The following is a 20350-nucleotide window of genomic DNA, read 5'->3' as shown; positions in this document are numbered from 1 at the left end:
AGTTTCCTCCAAATACCCTAGTACAGCGATCTCGGTGAAAGAGTTTGGAGGAAATGTGAAATGTTTAGGAGGGATAGAGAATGGTCTAAGTGGATGTAAAAATATGGTCTTATATTTGTAGTTCGATGCAATCTCTACAATACTAGTTAAACACATGCATCCACTAATCACTACTGCAACAAAGTAAATTAACACGTAAAAGCTAAGTTGAATTTTATTGAAATCTACTCTAACCTACAACAAAACTCCTAATTGTTGGAACAATGCTAATAAATTTTAAAGTGTAAAAAATCAATGTGCCTAAGTATTACAGTCCCATACTTAACAACTTCCATGAAATCATAAACACATATTTCTGGGTTCTTATTTTACATCTTCTAATCACTCTTCCCACGAGAGAGGTGATAGTCAAACATGAAAATACAAGTTTTGTAATATAACACCTAGTGAAACAAGAAAATCATTTCAATGACTTGAGAAATAACAAGGAAAACATACAAGAGAGAGTCTAAAGCCTCTCATTTGGGCCCAAACCCAAGGGTTTCAAACCTTCAAACCTAATTGAGATGCAAACCAATAATGAACATGCCATTAAGAAAAAGTAAGAGTCACATACATCATATGAAAGATGAAAATAACAATGTCAACCACTAGGCTCTCAGTAGGCACCCCTTGTTCTTGTTAGGGTCTTATAATATAGGTAATTAGTTTGTTGAGTGGTCATTTTTTGGAATTATGAATCACTAGGTGTCATAGCCTGAAGGTTTTCTTGTCCAAGGAGCCATTTAGTTCTTGAAGTCTGGTGGCCAAGAAAAAGTATGGATGTTTGGGATATTTTTTGCATATAAATTTCTGTTCAGATCATGTTTCAAGTGTTTTCATGGAAAAGTGGTTAACATCAACTTTCCAATGGCATATATAGTTCTTCAAATTGACATCTGGATCAAAAGGTAGAGAAAGATGAAGTCTGCTCCTCAAAACCACAAGAAAAGAAGAAGGCCTAAGTCATAAATTATTTAGTTTTGAATTATAAAAACTAATTCAAACAAAATAAAAATCAAAACTCTAAAGCATTAGAACCACATTTGTTTATCATACGATAGTCATAAATCCAAAAGTCAAAGCCTATGGCCCACCTTGTGCTTAACTATTAAATTTTCCAAATGTAAAATCCTCGAGATTTGTGAATAAATACATCTAGAGTTAGTGGTATATTTTGGAGCCCCCAACCCCTCCCACATTTAACGAAAGGGGGGGTTCGAATTTTTTTTTTTTTCATTCTTGTCAGGTTTTACATTGTCACCCTCCTTACCTACCCCCTAATCATTTTTCCTATTACATTTAAATTATGGTGGGAAGGTATATAAATAAAATTTAATATGTTATGAAAAATTTTTACGAATGAAGGAGAATGGGTAAAATGTGACCGAGGGAAAATGAGAGAGAAGAAATTTATTTTTGTTTTTATAGGGATAAAAGTCAAAATATAAATACTTTATTAGCCATGGATCTACAAAAAATACACATGGTTTTTCAAAACCCATGGAAAGAGAAAACAAGCCATGGATTTACAAAACAACATAGTGTTTAAAAATCCATGGCGATGAAAAACAACACATGGATTTGAAAACAAGATGGTTTATTAAATCATTCAGATGAATATATTGAAAATTTAATTATGAAATTAATTTAAGGGTTTAATCAAAATATTTCGAAATATTATTTAAAATATATATTTTCCTCCAAATATTTTCCGACAATAATGAAGTATTGAGAAGATGATGAAAAGGAAAAACGAAAGAAATATAAATCAAAGGTCAAGAAATCAAATTTAAGAGCGCAGTTAGCTGATTTTGTGAAGACAGTTCCAACCTTTTTCCAGATTTCAAGGGCATGAAGATCAGTCTAAGACACCTAACAGCAGAAGATCAACAGATTGAGGACCATTTTACACATTTTTAGCATTCAGAAAACCAATTCCAGATTTTAGTACAAAATACTTGCAAACAGTTCAATGTTTCCAGCAAATCAATTGGAGATATTATGTTATATTTAGTTTATTATATAGATTTTTCCAGAAACTGTTAGAGAATATTTTGCAATCAGTTCCTTTTTTGGAATCTGAATATAGTTTAAAATAATTTCTATAAATATGTTGTAACAGGACTTAGAGTTGTTGGGACTTTCACTGAGAATGATTACCATTGACTATAAAGTTGATCATTGATATTGAGTGACCACTTTTCAGTAATACATAAATCTTTTTCAGGATTCCTTTGTCATACTTATTGGTGAAGTTATATTCTCTTATTAATGTGTTCTTCTTTTTCAATTCATATGTTTCTCTTATTCATTTTGTTCAAAGAAAAATAAGAATCTGAATTTGTTTAAGTACACTCAATTCTATCTTTTGAACAATTTCAATGTTTTCAACTGAAATTAAACACTAGAATTCTTAATTTCTCTATGTTGAATGCATCCTTAAACTTTCCATATTTTCCATCTCAGAAAACTCTTAAGATCTAATAAGTTTGCATACCTTGCCCTATTAAAATCATTTATCACTACTGTAATTGATCAACTTGAAACTTAATTGACTCCATTTCCCAATGGCTTTCCCTTGTTGTTCCAACCAAACCATCTCAAAAACCAAACCCTGAATTTAACATCTAGCCTTAAATATTATAAAGGAAACAAAGATAAATATAAGAGAGAAATCCCTCTCTGAGTTTAGGAGGGATAGTCCTACACTTAAAAGCAGTTATGTGGCTACCTTTGTAGTTTCTTTCATAGCCTTAAGAAATTACAAAGTGCTAACATTCTTGTGACTCCATTGGGGACGAACGATTTCATTTTCTCCAGAAAAACTATTAAGTTCAGATGCTATTGTTGATGGTGGAAAACATTTAGAAACAAAAAGGATGAATCTTTCACTTGGTGACTCCATGTTCAAGATTCTGAAGCTCAAAGCTTTCATGGCGACTCCAATGTAAAAAAATGTCCAGATTGTAGAACACTCATAGTGACTCCACTATGTGAAGGTCTATAATTTGATCAATTATTGTTGATTGTTTTCAAGATAAGTTCAAGAATAGAATGCAGGTATGCTCCTATGGACAAAGCTAGTATAGTTGGATTTCTGCATGCATGCCTTGCATAGATTGGAAATCATATTTGTCAGAGTTCAAAGATGGGAAAGGTAATAATGTTGCTTTACATCTTATCAAATTCCATATGTATTTATGGAGGATTGAGGTTGGATGGCATGAATATGGTCTTATGAATATGTTCATGCTTACTTTGGAAGGAAATGTCAGGTTTTGGTATGAAACATTTCCAGCTCCTAGTATATGTTCTTTAAAGCATTTTCATACTATATTTTTTGAGAATTATAGACAAGATTATCCATCTTTGTTTCTAGTTCAAAACTGTTGTGATCAGCTTGAAATTTTTATTCAAGGTAGGTTACTATTAAGATGAAAAATTTATGGATGATAATATTATAGGGGCTATTCATGAGAGAACTTTCAACCATGAAGAAGTTGAATAAGTTGGTTGCTATGATACTCAAGAAAATATTTAGCAAGTAGTTATTTCTCCCATGATTAAAATAAAACAAATCTGCATTTCAATGACTTAAATTCACATGAACTTATCGATGACATTCCATAGCTCTATATATTTCAGAACAACAAGAGAACAAGAAACCTAGTTGTAATGAAGAAACAAAGCTTACGAATGATAGTTTGCAGGGATCTTCTCATCTTTTCATAAATGAAATGATAATTCTAGTTTTCTTGCATTCCCTTATTCTCCTAAGTTTTTAATCCAGGAAAAAATTTCTAAAAATCAGAATTCTAAGTTTCGTAGCATAGAAATTCAAAAATCCACGATCCATCCATCATTTTCATCAATAATATGCAGCAAGTTTGTTCCTTTAAACTTAATGCAAAATTTTTTGAAGAGAAGATTTTCTTAGACCCCGTGAGTGTAGACATTTTTTTTATTCAAGATGTGGCTACCTTAATTGAAAATATGCCTCCAATTTCAGAAAATGAAGATTTTGCTGGAGAAGAACAGGGTGTCCCAAAACCAATGGATGTTGTTGTTGTGGATGAATTGGTTGTTTCAAATGAAGACAGTAAGATTGATGAACAAATAATTCCCTTTCCCTTAGAAGGCAATCCTTTTACAGATCATCAAAATGTATCTTTCCATGTTTTTCAAGATCCTATGGCTAATCTATTTTAGTCATCAAGGAAAATGGTTGTTCTTATGCTTGTGGATTATGGTCAACAGTTTGAGTGGCAATTTGGGTCCTCAGTGTCATATCTTTTCTACCTTATCATGAGTAGTATGAGCAGGATTCAACTAAGTATCCACTTTCTTGACTCATTGCATTGAGAATTTGTTATTACTTGATATTGAAATCATTCCAATAGATTACAGTGAGTAGGTATGATGAATAAGCTCTACGTTTTGAGCATTCTTTTAAAGTTTAGTTTGTAACATAGCTTTCAGTTTTTAGTGTAAAGTTCAAGTTTCAATTTAAAGAATGAATTTGTTTTAGTTTGAGAATTGGAACAGATTATGAAATGGTTTTTAGTTGTAGTGGTTTCATATAAGAGCATGTTGCAGGTTTTAGAGCCTAGATCCACCTCAGGCTAAAGGCAGGCAATCCTAGGATAACCACAAACCACGCTTAACCTGGTAGCTAGCCCTACCAGGTCGGGAGAGCGCTCTCTCCTTGTGAATCTCAGGCAAGATGACAAGATCAAATATGGATTTTAGGCTAGGTATAGTAGCTCAGAGGATTTGTTTTGATTTGTTTTGGGTTGAAACAACAAGAGAAAGGATGATTTGGACTATGGAATTGATGTCAGTTTCTGTCGGCAAACCTGGGGAAAATTAAGTGTCATGTTCAACCAAATGAATATTTTAAATGTGAGAAGTATAGGGGATAAGTCTTGTTGCCCTATAGGCATCATACAAAGGATGAATTTGCAATAACAACTTTAGATGAAAGAGAATTGCGAGGTTGCTCAACAAAGCATCTAGCCAAGGATGAATTCTGCTAAGACAACCATTACAACTAACAACAAAATCATCATTAAAGGAGCATCATTACGGATGATTTCCTAACATATCACTTAGATAATGCTATAACAAGGCAGAAAAAACATAATGTGTAAATGATTATAGGAAAAACATACTAAACATTAGCATCATGATGAATCCCAGATCCAAAGGGAAAAAGACTTCTTTATTAAAATATATTCAAGAAAAAATTTACACAAAGCCAAGAAAGCCTCTCCACTACCAAAATCAAACCTATACACTATGAAATTCATAAAATTCATACATTTATCTCATCCCTGTATTAAGGGAATTGAGCTCAACCATCTTCTTCAAAATAGAATCAATTATATTAAACTTGGACAGAATTTATGAAAATAGGTGTTGAAGATGAACTCGTATCTCTTAAACCATAGCACTTGTTACAAAAATGAAAGAGATTTTGTAGATAAGGTCATGTTGGAGAAAATCCTCTCTCAAATTTTGGAAATTTGTTTCCAGTTTCTCGGAATCTGTGCCACAAAATCATCTCTAAAACAGTAAATCATTAAAAATTTAAATCTGTGACAATGAGCTGTAAATATCTAGTCACATATCCAAATTCACGACACCTGTGAATAAACTAAAAGATTTTTTTGTTACATGGCTAGTGGTTAACAAAAACCTCCCTGGGCTTTTCAAAATTACTTTCCATCTGTTTTAAACTGGCACCGCACTAAAATGACTAAAATAGTAAAATAAATGAAAATTTTGCTTTGTTTTAATGTAGGCTCCAAATATAGAAATTGGATTGAGAGAACACAAAGATCACAGTGATTTGATGTGTTTGTAATGACTAATGAATGTGTTGTAGGTGGAAAAGTGGAATTGTGTGGGGCAAACTAGCTGCCATAGCAGATCTTGAGATAACTGCTTTGGGATTTCGACTTCTTTGGCTGCATCTATTCAAAGTAACTCGAGGATAGGATTTTTAGGATAATGCGGATGGAGACGAGGGTTTCAACAGCTTTCAGCTCTCTGGCACCCTTTGCGCTGTATGATTTCTTGGTTGCAGATAATCTAGCGTTGCCAGAAAGCATAGAATGGCTTCCGGCATCTTACATGGAAACCAAATCCTAGCACATTCCTGAAGTTTTACTGAATGCAGAGAGGTTCAGGGAGATCTGCTGTTTCTTGGTCTCCACGCCAGCGAAACTCTTGGTCTCGAAGAAGGAAGACGCCTCTGTGGGGGTCGTTGGCATCTGCCTTAGCACAAAAGGAATTGAAGGCTTCAAACTTGTTTCTGGTGCTCGAGTCACTGAACGCGTAGAGGAAGGGGAGCTTTTTCTTTTGAAAAACGATTTCAGTGATATCCAACCAGGGGAGCTCAATGTCCTTGATCTGCTCAATGGGGTCACAGATCTGCCTTTATTACAGATCTGCAGTCTTCAAATCCTCAAGATCCGACGTCAAGGGTCATGGTTCTGCTCTGAATCGGGAGTACTAATCGTGGATGGTAGTCAGATGATCAGATCTGCAATTAAACCATCAAATCAGGAGCCCAGAAGATCTTGGGGCCTTAAAAAAACCCAGATCAATGGACAAGCAGCTTTCAGGAGGCAAGTTCAGACGAGATCAACTCTAAAGCAGCTTTCTATCTTGAACCAGCTGGATCTGCCTGAAGAATCTCATGCATTTCAGATCCAAGTTAATATTTCAGGCAAAATGACAATGTTATGGGTTTGCGTAACAAATCTTGTGCAGGATCTTCTGCAAAAACTTGAATTCCGGCTGGGGATTCCCTCCTCTTGCCTCAGATTGTTGTATAAGGGTAAGCAACTTATGCATTCCCTTCCTCTTTCTTTTTACAACATTCAAAAGGACGCTTCTATTGGGGTTTCTTTCCGTCTAAGAGGTGGTTCATTTGGGCAAAACTCCTCTGCCCCATCTTTCTCTTACAAAGATGCAGCACGCAAAAACGCTACCCAACCTCAATTCTCTTCAAAGGCAACCCAGCTAAATGAAGCTCCAAAGCCGTTTCTGGTAGACAAATCAGAGGAAATTCCCTCCATCAACTTCTCTAATCCTAGGGTTGAAAGCTGCTACCAGAGCTTTGCAGAATCTGCACTCATTTGCAGATTTAATGGCCTATGGCCTCGCACAACAGATCTTTATCAATGGGTCCATTCCTTTTGGACTAAAAAGTGTAAAATCTTCTTATGTTCAAAAGGTTTTTTCCTGGTGCTTTTTGACTCAAGCGAAGACTACCAAAAAGCCTTAACGGGAGGCCCTTGGTTCTGGGGTTCAGCTGGGATTTTTCTAACCCCCTGGTTTCCTGACTTCGACCCCTCTACAACAGTCATCTCCAAGCTTCCCATTTGGGTCAGGCTCCCGAATCTTCCGACACATTTTTGGGATTTCTCGGTCTTCGTAGCTATTGGAAACACTTTGGGATGATACCTGGCTACAGATACCTCAAGAAGGGAAAATGGTCTCTACACTTATGGCAGACTGTGTGCAGAAATAGATATCAACAAAGGACTGTCGGATCAGATTAATCTCAAGTTTGGAGATTTCCATTGGACTCAACCACTGGATTATGAGAATACAGCGTTCCGCTGTCGCCATTGTCATCAAACAGGGCACCTTCAGAGTACATGTTCCCAGCTCAAAGACAAAAAGAAGAATCTGAATCGTAAGCCCAAATCCAAGAGATGGAATCCTTTTAAACCACCTCGTCTGCTGGACGATTCAGGCTTATCGAGTTCGGAGGAGGAGGAATCTGAGGCAGATGTGCAGGTTGATGAGGAAATTGAAGCTGATTTGCAGAATGAGGAAACTCCGAAGGAAGCCCCCTCGGCTCACCCGGAGGCTCCCTCTAACCAGCAAATTTCTCAGAAACGTTCCCATTTCTCTTCGTCCTCATACTCTCACAAGGATACTCAGCCATCAGAAAAGAATAATCTACAACTTGTCATGACTCAGCCAAGCTCCACTGGGTGGATAAAAGTGAGCAAGAAAAAAGGAAAAAAATGTCGATTTGCAAGAAACAACCCTTCGGGGTAGCCTTTTGATCAGTACTTTCCTTTGTATTCCTTTGCTTTCTATGACCTATCCCTTGTCTGTGTATTTGGAGCAAGATTGATTCCCTATCACCTCTGGCTCCATTGCTTCTCTGCTAAGCCTATTTCCAGGCTTGATTGTACTATATTTTCCCTCTCTTAATAGAATTAGTCTTTATTCAGAAAAAAAAAAAAAAAGTAGGCTCCAAATATCACTACATATCTCCCATGTAGTAATCCCTGTGCATAAAATGAAAGAGGTTTTTGTTCTTTGGTATGTGATGGACAAAAGCTTCTTTCGCTTTTGTAAAATTCCTGTCCAAACTGATTTTATTGTAAACTTGTCCCTGTGTGCAGCAACTGACCTCAAAGCATGCATAACCAAGAATCAATCATTCATTTTGATCATAGCTTCTAATTCGGGAGCTGGTTATGGGAGTGTGATATACCGTTGGAAGTATTTTTCCGAGCTTCTTCTGATGGACACACTTGTGACATGTTTTTTTTGCTGAATATCATGTGCAAAACATCTAACCAAACCAAACCTAGTAAGAGATCATGTTGATCCCTGGTGATAGGCTGCAAAGAATGGAACTAACATCAGACTTATCGGGGATGGTAGCTCCTTGGAGGTGTCAAGAACACCATAGACTAAGTGCCTCATCCATTGGGTAATACGGCTAAACAACTGCAAACCCAAAACAACTCATACCAATCCAAAAACATATACATACTGTAACCTGTACATAAAAAAATACTGAAAACTGAAATGTTGCCTCAGGCACCTTATTTATGTACAAATCTAACCTATTTTGCTACAAAATTGATGGATCAAGTAATGCTGAAATGCCAGATCCACCAAGAAAGTAACTGTGAAAAGGATGCTACTTGAAAGTGCTTCAATGAGGACACAAATGTAAATGTTAACAACAATCCATACACAAATTGAATTTGGTTGTGTGAAAGACAATCAGACATATCATTCAAACTGAAAAAAAATACTCCATATATGCTACAATAGGATCAAAGAAACCAGACTCTGCTTTTTTCCCTAACTCCTCAACACAGACCTCCAACTGCAAACTATCAATGCAAACATCTATGGGTAGCTCTATTGTTTCTTGTTTGAAGGAGGGAGAGTTTCCAAGAACTTTTTGGGATCTCGAAATTCATATGATTGGATTTGATCATTTAAATATTGAATCTCCTTCTCAAATTTTTCAATAACTAACTCAAAGAAACTAGTTTTAGCTTTAGGAGGAAACTTCGGAGATCTCAAACATTGAAGCACGATAATGAAAAATACTACATCAATTTCAATATCCACTAACTGGTCTGTAACGTCTTTTAAAATTTCACTAAACACAGGGTTTGCCACGTACCCTACCATTTTATTTTAGTGCAAGAATGGATCAGTGAGTGCTAGAATCTCCGGATTGAGTTGGAGTCACCAGGTGAATGTTTCAGCCTTCATATGTGTCTGACTGTTGTCCACCATCAGCAATCAAATCTCCAACTTGAATGATCTTTCCCAAAGAAGATCTGTCACCTCTTCCCTAGTATTGTTTCCACTATGTTAGAGCCTAGATCGACCTCAGGCTGAAGGGAGGCAATCCTAGGATAACCACAAACCACGATTAACCTGGTAGCTAGCCCTACCAGGTCAAGAGAGGGCTCTCTCCTTGTGAATCTCGGTCAATATGACCAGATCAAATATGGGTTTTAGGCTAAGTATAGTAGCTCAGAGGATTTTATTAGATTTGTTTTGGGTTGAAACAACAAGAGAAAAGATGATTTGGAATATGGAATTGATGTCAGTTCCTGTCGACAAACCTTGGGCAAATTAAGTGTCATGTTCAGGCAAGTGAAGATTGTAAATGTGCAAAGTATAGGGGAGAAAGCCTACTTCCCTATAGGCATCAGACAAAGGATGAATCTGCAACAACAAATTTAGATGAAAGAGAATCATGAGGTTGCTCAACAAAGCATCTAGCCAAGGATGAATTCTGCTAAGACAACCATTATAGCTAACAGCAAAATCATCATTAAAGGAGAATCATTAGGGATGATTTCCTAACATATCACTTATATAATGCTGCAGCAAGGCAGAAAAAACATAGTGTGTAAATGATTATAGGAAAAACATACTAAACGTCAGCACTGTGATGAATCCCAGATCCAAAGGGCAAAAGACTTCTTTATTAAAATAATATTGAGGAAAATTTTTACACAAAGCCAAGACAGCCTATCTGCTACCAAAATCGAACCTCTACAATATGAAATTCATAAAATATATACATTTAGCTCATCCATGTATTAAGGGAATTGAGCTGGACCATCTTCTTCAAAATAGAATCAGTTACATTAAACTTGGACCGAATTTCTGAAAATAGGTGTTGAATATGAACTCATATCTCCTATACCATAGCACCTGTTACAAACTGAAAGAGGTTGTTGTAGATAAGGTCATTTTTTAGAAAAACCTCTCTCAAGTTTTGGAAATTCTTTTCCAATTGCTCGGAATCTGTGCCACAAAATCATCTCTAAAATAGAAAATCATTAAAAATTTAAATCTGTGAAAATGAGCTGTAAAGATGTAGTCACATATCCAAATTCACGACACCTGTGGATAAAATGAAATAGGTTTTTATTATATGGCTTGTGGTTAACAAGAAAGTTCTTGGGTTTCTCAAAATTACTTTCCATCTGTTATAAAATTCCACCGCACTAAAATGACTAAAACAGTAAAAGAAATGAAAATTTTGCTTTGTTTTAATGTAGGCTCCAAATATCACTGCATATCTCCCACATAGTAATTCCTGTGCATAAACTGAAGGAGGTTTCTGTTATTTGGTATGTGATGGACAACAACCTCTTTTACTTTTGTAAAATTCCTGTCCAAACTGATTTTATTGTAAACTTGTCCCTGTGTGCAGCAACTGACCTCAAAACATGCATAACCAAGAATCAATTATTCATTTCTATCATATCTTCTAATTCGGGAGCCTGTTACAGGAGTGTGATATATCGTTGGAAATATTTTTCTGAGCTTCTTCTGATGGACACACTTGTGACATGTTTTGTGCTGAGTATCATGTGTAAAACATCTAACCAAACCAAACCTAGTAAGAGCTCATGTTGATCCCTAGTGATAGGCTGTGAAGACTGGAACTAACAGCAAGCTTGGGATCAACCTAATGGATAAGGCGACTAGTCTATAGTGTTCTTTCGTGCCTCACACAAATGATTCCATCTCAATTGGAGCAACTATTAGGCTCCTATAAGGTAATTTGTTTGTCCAGTTATCTATTTTGGGAATTTGTCAATAAAGTTTATCCTATGAATCACTAGGTGTCATAGCCTAAAGATTTTCTTGTACAAGGAGCCATTTAGCTATTGAAGTCTGGTAGCCAAGGCAAAGTATGGATGTTTCGAAGATTTGTTACATATAAAGTCTGGTTCATATTATTTTGAAAGTGTTTTCAAGGGAAAGTTCTTGTGAGAAGATTTCTAATGGTATATATCGTGCTTCAAATTGACATTTGGATCAAAAGGTAAAGCAAGATGAAGTATGATCCTAAAAACCACAAGAAAAGAAGAAGGCCTATGGGAGAAATTATTTATTTTTGAATTATAAAAAATAATTCAAAAATAATAAAAATACAAACTCTAAAGCATTAGAACCACATTTATTTATCATACATTACTCATAAATCCAAAATTCAAAGCCTATGCCCCACCCCACACTTAACTATTAAATTTGCAAAATTTAAAATCCTCCATATTTGTTAATAAATACATCTACGGTTAGTGGTATGTATAGGACCCCTTAACCCATCCCACATTTAACCAAAGGGGGGTTTGGAAAAGAATTTTTCATTCTTACCGGGTTTTACAACTGTCAACCTCCTGTTAAATCAGAAACCACTTCTTACCTACCCCCTCTAAAAACCATTTTTCCTATTACATTTAAATTATGGAAGGAAGGTATATAAAGAAAAATTTCATATGTTTTTAACCTCCTGTTAAATCAAAAACCACTTCTTACCTACCCCCTCTAAAAACCAGTTTTCCTATTACATTTCAATTATGGAAGGAAGGTATATAAAGAAAATTTTCATATGTTTTTAAATATGTTCATAAATGAAGGAGGATGAGTAAAATGTGACTACTGGAAAATGAATTCACTGGTGCAAGAAAATGAATTTACAAGAGAAAATAAAAGGAAGATTTTGTGATCATATGTTTATAAAACTAATAAAATGAGCTTCATCTAAATGATTTTTACAGATAGGAGGGTTAAAAAATGCGTTTTTACATAGAAGAAATTTATTTTTATTTTTATAGGGATAAAAGTCAAAATATAAATACTTTATTAGCCATGGATTTACAAAAAACAAACGTGGTTTTTCAAAACCCATGGGAAGAGAAAACAAATGACGGATTTACAAGCAACACATGGGCGTCAAAATCCATGGGAACAGAAAACAACGAATGGATTTGAAAACAAGATGGTTTATAAAATCATTCATTTGAATATATTGAAAATTTAATTATGAAATTAATTTAAGGGTTTAATCAAAGTATTTGGAAATATTATTTAAAATATATATATTTTCCCCAAATATTTTGTCTCAATAATGAAGTACTCAAAAGGTGATGAAAAGAAAAAATGAGAGAAATATAACTCAAATGCGGAGCGATAAGATTTAAGAGGGAAGTTATGTCATTTTGTGAAGAAAGTTTCAACCTTTTTCCAGATTTTAAGGGCATGAAGATCAGTCTAAGACACCTACCAATAGAAGATCTATAGATTGTGGACCCTTTGACAGATTTGCAACATTCAGAAAATGAATTCCATATTTTAGTACAAGATACTTTCAAACAGTTCAATGTTTCTAGCAAATAAATTGGAGATATTATTGTATTTTTAGTTCTTATTCAGGATTTTATTCTAGAATTATTGTAACAGTTTAAGAGATTTTTTATTTTGTATATTGTTTCATTTTTAATACACAAAGGGTTGGGATTTGTACTGAGAAAGACTACCATTATTGTAAAGCTGATCACTAAGATTTAGTGGATACATTTAATTAATACAAGGAAGTTGTTTCAATATTCTTGTGACATATCTATGTGGTGATGTGCTTCTTACTATAATCAATTTTCTATGTTTTTCATATGTACTTCTTTTCTCTATTGTTTAAAAGAAAATTATGTTTAGGATTTGTTTCAAAAGAACCTTGTTTTAGCTTAAAATAATATCAATGTATTCTTCTGAACTTTAAATATAGAATTCTTAATTGCTCCATATTTAAAGTCAATCCTAATCTTTTCTTCCTTCTCCATCTGATAAACTACAAGAATCCAATGGTATGCCTACCTCACCCTGTTTCGCTTAATCTTGATACCTATTCAATTTTATCACTCCAAGCCTCTTTGACTCCATTACCCAATGGATTTTATCTTATTGTTCCAACCAAACCAATTCATTAATGAAACCTTGAACTTTCAGAACTAGCCTAAAACCCTACCAGGTAAACAAATCCAAATCTAAAAGGGAGATCCCTCTTTGAGTCTAGAAGGGCTAGCTTCTAGACTTAAAAGTGGTTTTGTGATTACCTTTTTATTTCTTCCATGGTCTTAGGAATTATAGAGTGTTAACAACTGCAACAAAAATTTGAATCCTAATGAGCCTTTTGGTTGGTTTATTTATACAAAAAGTAATATAGGGGTGGCTACCTTGAATGGAGGAATGATCCATTCCAAAATATCAAAATTTGTTGATCTGGTTCCCTTTAATCTTCACATGTACTTAGAGCTTCTCAATTTCTAGTCATTTCAAACTGTTGGCGAGTTTTATTTGATCTCAATCCGATTTAGAGAGTTAATGATGTGGGCAAGCATCCTATATTCTCTCTGGTTGTCTCCATCAAGCCCCTTCATAGTAAATATCTCTAAAAATTATCTTGTCTCCTGCAAGTTAATCACATTAGGTCGTGCAATATTAAAAACACCCCTTAGTCTTCTTACTAACCATAGTATGGCTAAAAATGTGAATTAATGTGATAAAAGGAGAGTTTTAAGGGTTAAAGGATAGCACAATAAACCTCCAAATATACCTAATGATGGGCACAATCTCCATGTTTGCACCAAATATTTGTGGACATTTACAGATCCTTGAGAGGATTGGACTAATGGCCTATCAGTTTCACTTACCTCCTTTAGTTAAAATCCATAATTTTTTCCATGTTACTTTGCTTAAAAGATATGTATGGTATTCTAATCACGTCATTGTATAATTTGTGCTACAGGTGGAATCATATGGAGAGTTCCATTTAGAACCATTATTCAATCTAGATCAAAGGAGCCTCATGATCCATAATTGAGAAATAGAGAAAGTCGAGGTGCAGTGGAGAAAATTTGGGCCTAAGGAAGCCACTTGGGAAATGCATGATGCGTTGAAGGCAACATATCTATTTTGTTCGTTGGTTGAGACAAATGTGTGTGTGTGTGGATATATATATATATATATATATATATATATATATATATGTATATATGTATATATGTATATGTATATATACATATATGTATATGTATATGTATATATGTATATGTATATGTATATATGTATATATGTATATATATATATATATGTATATATGTATATATACATATACATATATACATATATACATATACATATATACATATATACATATATATATATACATATATACATATATACATATATATATATACATATATATATATACATATATATATATATATAGACATATATATATATATATATACAGATATATATATATATATATATATATATATATATATATATATATATATATATATATATATATATATAGATATATATATGAAAATACTATAAAGAACTATACTTATAAATCTTGATGGACATTCTATTGTTTGTTTTCTGTTAGCATTTTCTATCTATTGTACATCGACAGAGAATAATGATGACAACGTTCCCCCAAGGGGAATGTGTTTGTAGCATTCAAGCTTGTATTTGTCTTATACTTTTCATGTCAATATTTATTTATGTATTTAAATTCAAAATTTAAATTTATGCATAATGGACATAGATTCCAAGTTATTGAGGGAGGTCAATTGATTCAGAAATTCAACTTACTCGCTAAAGGAAGAAATTGTATTGTTGGGAAAAACATTGAAGGCTGGTTGTCAATATTTAATGAAACTAGTAGGTAGTTTTAATGTGAGACTAGTGCTAAAAATTTTTAAACTTTCAAGAAAGTGACATAGCCCATACTTTCTAGAAGTGCAGAGGACAGAATGGAGGACAAAAATTCAATGCTTAGTATCTTTGTGTGCAGGAACGGGAAGATAGTGTCTTCATGGGAAATAAGTCATTGTCGCATGAAAAGGCATGATAACGCCAAGGATGCTTGCTAATGAGTATTTGGTATGTTTACAATTGTTCACAATAGTTTTATGCATTACATATGTGTATAAAAGTAACCACTATTCCACAAGGAGGGAGGAAGAAATCTGAATAATATTAATAAGAAAACATAGAAATCTACAAAAATGTGTACGAAATTGGTTTCTTTCACAACTCTCGTAATATTTTAATTTAGCAATAAGAGCGAATTTTTTTTTACTTTAGGTTAGGCTAAGTCTACATATACCTTAGGGGATGGAGGGTTGAGAGAGTTTTCTCTAAATTCCCTTGACAACCTAGGTTAGAGGTTTAGGCCACGGATTTCTGATTGATGAATTTTTGGAGTATCCATTACTTGTTTCTCATTTGGTTTTTGGAAGTGAGTTTTGGATTACCTTCATTATGTGGAACCACTATGTTGCATGTTGTCAGGTTAGAGGTAAACCCTTTGGATTCATAGGAGAGTGTGTGTGGTTATAGGGCAGTTGGAGCATAGAGGAAAGAAGCCTTTGGATTTCCTATGTATTTGTTGACTACTAAGTCTCCAGTGGGTAGAGGTAAGGGGACCTCTAGGGTCCCTATTTGAGTTGGTAGTGGCATTCATTCTGTTATCACCTAAGAAACAATTTCTAAATGGTTCATATCATTTTGATTGTAACGGTTTAGCGTTAATCCGAGTTTAGTTTTCTTTCAAGATTGGGCTTTTGGGCTTATAGAATGGGGTCCTGTCTTTCTACAGATGGAGGAGGTTCCTCGTATGGGTGCTGCAATGGTTCGTGTGCGACTTCCAGTGCTAAGAAGAGGGACAGGAGGAACAAAACTTCCCTTCTAGCTGCGGCTGCTGAGGCTCAAACTGATGCCCATTTGGCCAGGATTCCTGGCAGGATGTGTATGAGTGGGTCAAGTAATATTGCATGTATGTTTACTCAGCAGGGTAGAAAGGGGACTAATTAGGATGCCATGGTTGTTTGGGAGGAATTTGGGTCGAACAAGGACACTGTTTTCTGCGGAGTATTCGATGGGCATGGGCCTTATGGTCACTTGGTTGCGAAAAGAGTCAGGGACTCGCTGCCCTCGAAGCTGTGTTCCCATTGGGAAGCCATAACCAGAGGCGATGAGGGCAATAGCAATATACGAGAAGCTGGTACCGCAGTGGGAAGCATCAATTCGGATGAAACAGCTTCTATAACCATGGATGAGGAATGGAAAGAAGCCGATGGAGAAGACACAGAGAGCCTTGAGGAGAAAGCCCCTGATATGCTCACTGCGTGGAAAGAATCCTTTCTCAAAGCCTTTAAAGTTATGGATAAGGAGCTCAGGTTTCATCCCACAAATGATTACTTCTGTAGCGGAACCACCACTGTGACTCTTTTAAAACAGGGAGAAGACCTGGTGATGGCTAACGTGGGAGACTCGATTTCTCAAGATATGGAAAAAATTGGTATTGCTGGGTCAAATGGCACCCCTTACAGATGACAGCTGGCGGATAAAGTTCAAGCGAGTCAAAGCAGATGGGTTTTCTTGCTTACGTGGATTATGGGTGTTTCGCCAAACCAATACTCGTAAAGCTTTTGACAGCACTCTGTGTGCCATATGTCTTTGCTCGTGGTTTGTTCCCTCTCTCACTTTGTGAGGTTCCTTTCATCTGAATGCCGAAGCTCTAAGATCTTCTCCTCGTTGCGTTGCTTACCCTCCTCGCAGGCTGAGAAATTCCATGCGATCTCTAGATTCCCCTGCAAAACTCTGAAGATGACATCATTGAAGGTTTTTCAATACACCGAAGCCAAGGTACAAATAATCCAGAAGATTAATCATGAAGGAGAAGTTAACAAGGCCCGCTACATGCCACAAAATTCATTTGGCATTCATCAACCTATGGAGCAGAGAGCATCTGTCGAGCCATTACGATTCAATTCCCAATAGAAGCAGCAGTCTTTTCATTTGGTTTGACTGTTCAGGAGTGGAATACAGATACATCAGTTGCAGGAGCTGGGGAGAAGTTGGCTAATGGTTCAAGTTATTCATCTTGGAAACTTAACAAATTTGATAAGAAGATTGAAGCATCATCTGCAAAAATGTATTTCCACTATTATGGGCAACTTCTTCACCAGCAGAACATGTTGCAAGATTATGTGCGGACAGGGTCATATTATGCCGCAGTCATAGAAAACCGTATAGATTTTCATGGTCGCATTGTGGTTGATGTGGGGGCTAGAAGTGGAATTCTCTCTCTGTTTGCAACACAGGCTGGTGCAAAGCATGTCTATGCTGTGGAAGCGTCAGAAATGGTAGATTATGCACACACACTTGTTGCTGGAAATCCATCTTTGGGTCAGCATATAACAATGATCAAGGGGAAAATTGAAGAGGTTGAGTTGCCAGAGAAAGCAGATATTCTAATATCAGAGCCCATGGGAACATTATTACTTAATGAAAGAATGCTAGAAACATATGTAATTGCGAGGGATAGGTTCCTTGGTCCTACTGGAAAAATGTTTCCCACTATGGGCAGGATACATATGGCTCCTTTTAGTGATGAGTATCTATATGTTGAAATTGCAAATAAGGCTTTGTTTTGGCAACAACAAAATTACTATGGTGTTGACTTGACACCATTGCATGGTTCTGCGTTTCAGGGCTTTTTCTCCCAGCCTGTTGTAGACGCTTTTGACCCAAGATTGCTTGTGGCCCCTCCTATCTCTCACACAATTGACTTTACAAAGGTCAAGGAAGAAGAGTTGTATGAAATTGATATTCCCTTGAACTTTACTGCATCTGTGGGCACTCGAGTTCATGGCCTAGCATGTTGGTTTGATGTTTTATTCAATGGAAGTGTTGTACAACGATGGCTGACTACTGCACCTGGAGCTCCAACTACACACTGGTATTGCAACGAAGACAGTGAGCCCAGATGTTTATGTGTTTGATTACAACAAGCATCCGTCAAAAGCTCCTCAAGAAAGGGTTTGCAATCCTGAACCGATATTGAAAGGTCATTCTAATGAAGGATATGGTTTGTCATGGAGTCCTCTCAAAGAAGGTTACCTACTAAGTGGTTCAAACGATGCACAAATATGCTTGTGGGATATAAATGCTGCATTTGGAAAGAAAGTGCTTGAAGCCAATTAAATATTGAAGGTTCATGAGGGGACAGTTTAGGATGTTACAGGGCATTTGAAGCACAAATATCTTTTTGGCTCTGTTGGAGATGATTGTCATTTGCTCATATGGGACATGCGTACACCTGCACCTAACAAGCCTCAACAATCAGTTGTAGCTTATCAGAGTGAGGTTAACTCTTTGGCCTTTAATCCGTTCAATGAGTGGCTATTGAGAAAATAAAGCTCAAGACAGTCAGAGTTTAGTATTGAAACTGTGATTTTTGGGAACAACTCAGCAGTTTCGTAGCGCGCTACGAAACTGCTGAAGGTGCATAATTAACGATCAATGAACCAAATTTTGAAGACTTTCCTATCAGCATTAAAAAAAAATTTGTGTCAGCACACATACACATGGAAAAAGGTTGACAGCACACAAAGACGTGGCACTCCAATGAATAGATTGGCTAATTTAAGAAGTTCAACATGGTTAATTACTTTCAATTATCTTTAAGGAAACCAAAAGCATAGTACTGGGGCAGTTTCCTGTTTCTCAGCCGAGGTAAAAGGATACGACATTAGAGGCCAGCAAGCAACTACAAACACCTACCACAGCCAAACTAAAAGAGACCACTTGTCAGGGAATAAATCTTGATTGTAATAAATGCTATGTTCAGCATGATGTAGAATTAGAATCCTAATTGTTTTAGGTTTCTAAAGCTGTCAATTAGTAGTCAGTTGTATTTATTAGTTAGTTAAAGGGTTAATAGGTGTCATTAGAGGTAGTTTTCGAATTCCCCTCATGCTTGAGGAGGAATCTCGATCAGTTAGAATAAGAGCTCTATATATAGTTGAAACAGCAATGTAATGGGGGTTGGAAAACTTTATAACAGAGCATAGTATTTGGCTTATGTAAAGAATCACTTTCAGTAATATAATTTTGATTTTACTTCTCAGGATTCATGAAGGATTTCTTATATGTCATTTTCTTAGTTTTGTTTACAGTGGTATGGATGTATAATCACTCAGAATTCACTGAATGTGCTCTGATTTCCTGTATGCATCTATAAACTGTGTGGTTCCATATGAGTGTATGTTCTGAATATTCAAATGTTGAATGCCCTGACTTCCATGTAAGGTCAAGATCTTTGTTATATTGAAGTGTTGTTGACTCCATAGGCCCAATGGATACTTGTTTAATGTATTTCCAGCATTCATATTTGTCACAGTTGTTCTACAAGAGTTAGCCATCTTAGTTTTAATCAAAATCATTATTACACCCAGAGAGAGCCCTCTCAGGTTGAGGAGGCTAAGCCTCAGCCTAAAGCGGGTTTGAAATAGTTACTTAGAATCAACCTTACCAGCAGCCTATCAGGATCTGATTTTGAGATAACATTTTGGTGCGTCTTCCGGGAGCTTGAAGATTATTCTTTCCTGAAATCATGAAGTTGAACTTCTGAAGGTAGCAGGAGCTCAGAAATCTTTTTGAGGCTGCAAATCTACCTTGGTGACTCCATTGTTGAAGAATTCAAAATTCATACATTCATGGTGATTCCACTGGAGTTATGAAGGACCCAGATGCTACCATTCTTATTTCAAGGTATGCATGCATAAATTTTTCAGGAATTCATGGTTTCCCAAATCATTTTCCCAAGGATGCATATTTTCTAAGGAATGGTCCAAAATTCAATGGA

The 20350-nt window shown here is 35.6% G+C and overlaps 2 pseudogenes; both read left to right on the top strand.

Moving 5' to 3' along the window:
- Positions 1-16518: 16518 nt before the first annotated feature.
- LOC149219127 (putative protein phosphatase 2C 33 pseudogene) lies at positions 16519-17034 on the top strand (annotated as a pseudogene).
- Positions 17035-17600: 566 nt separating this feature from the next.
- LOC149219126 (putative histone-arginine methyltransferase CARM1 pseudogene) lies at positions 17601-18485 on the top strand (annotated as a pseudogene).
- The last annotated feature ends 1865 nt before the right edge of the window (positions 18486-20350 follow it).

Source organism: Pinus tabuliformis, chromosome Q (genome assembly GCF_031772625.1).
Source record: "Pinus tabuliformis cultivar Carrire ecotype Pingquan chromosome Q, CPIR1, whole genome shotgun sequence".
Taxonomy (NCBI): Eukaryota; Viridiplantae; Streptophyta; class Pinopsida; order Pinales; family Pinaceae; genus Pinus; species Pinus tabuliformis.
The sequence above is the reverse complement of the archived record's forward strand: the minus strand, read 5'-3'. Positions and strand labels throughout refer to the sequence as shown.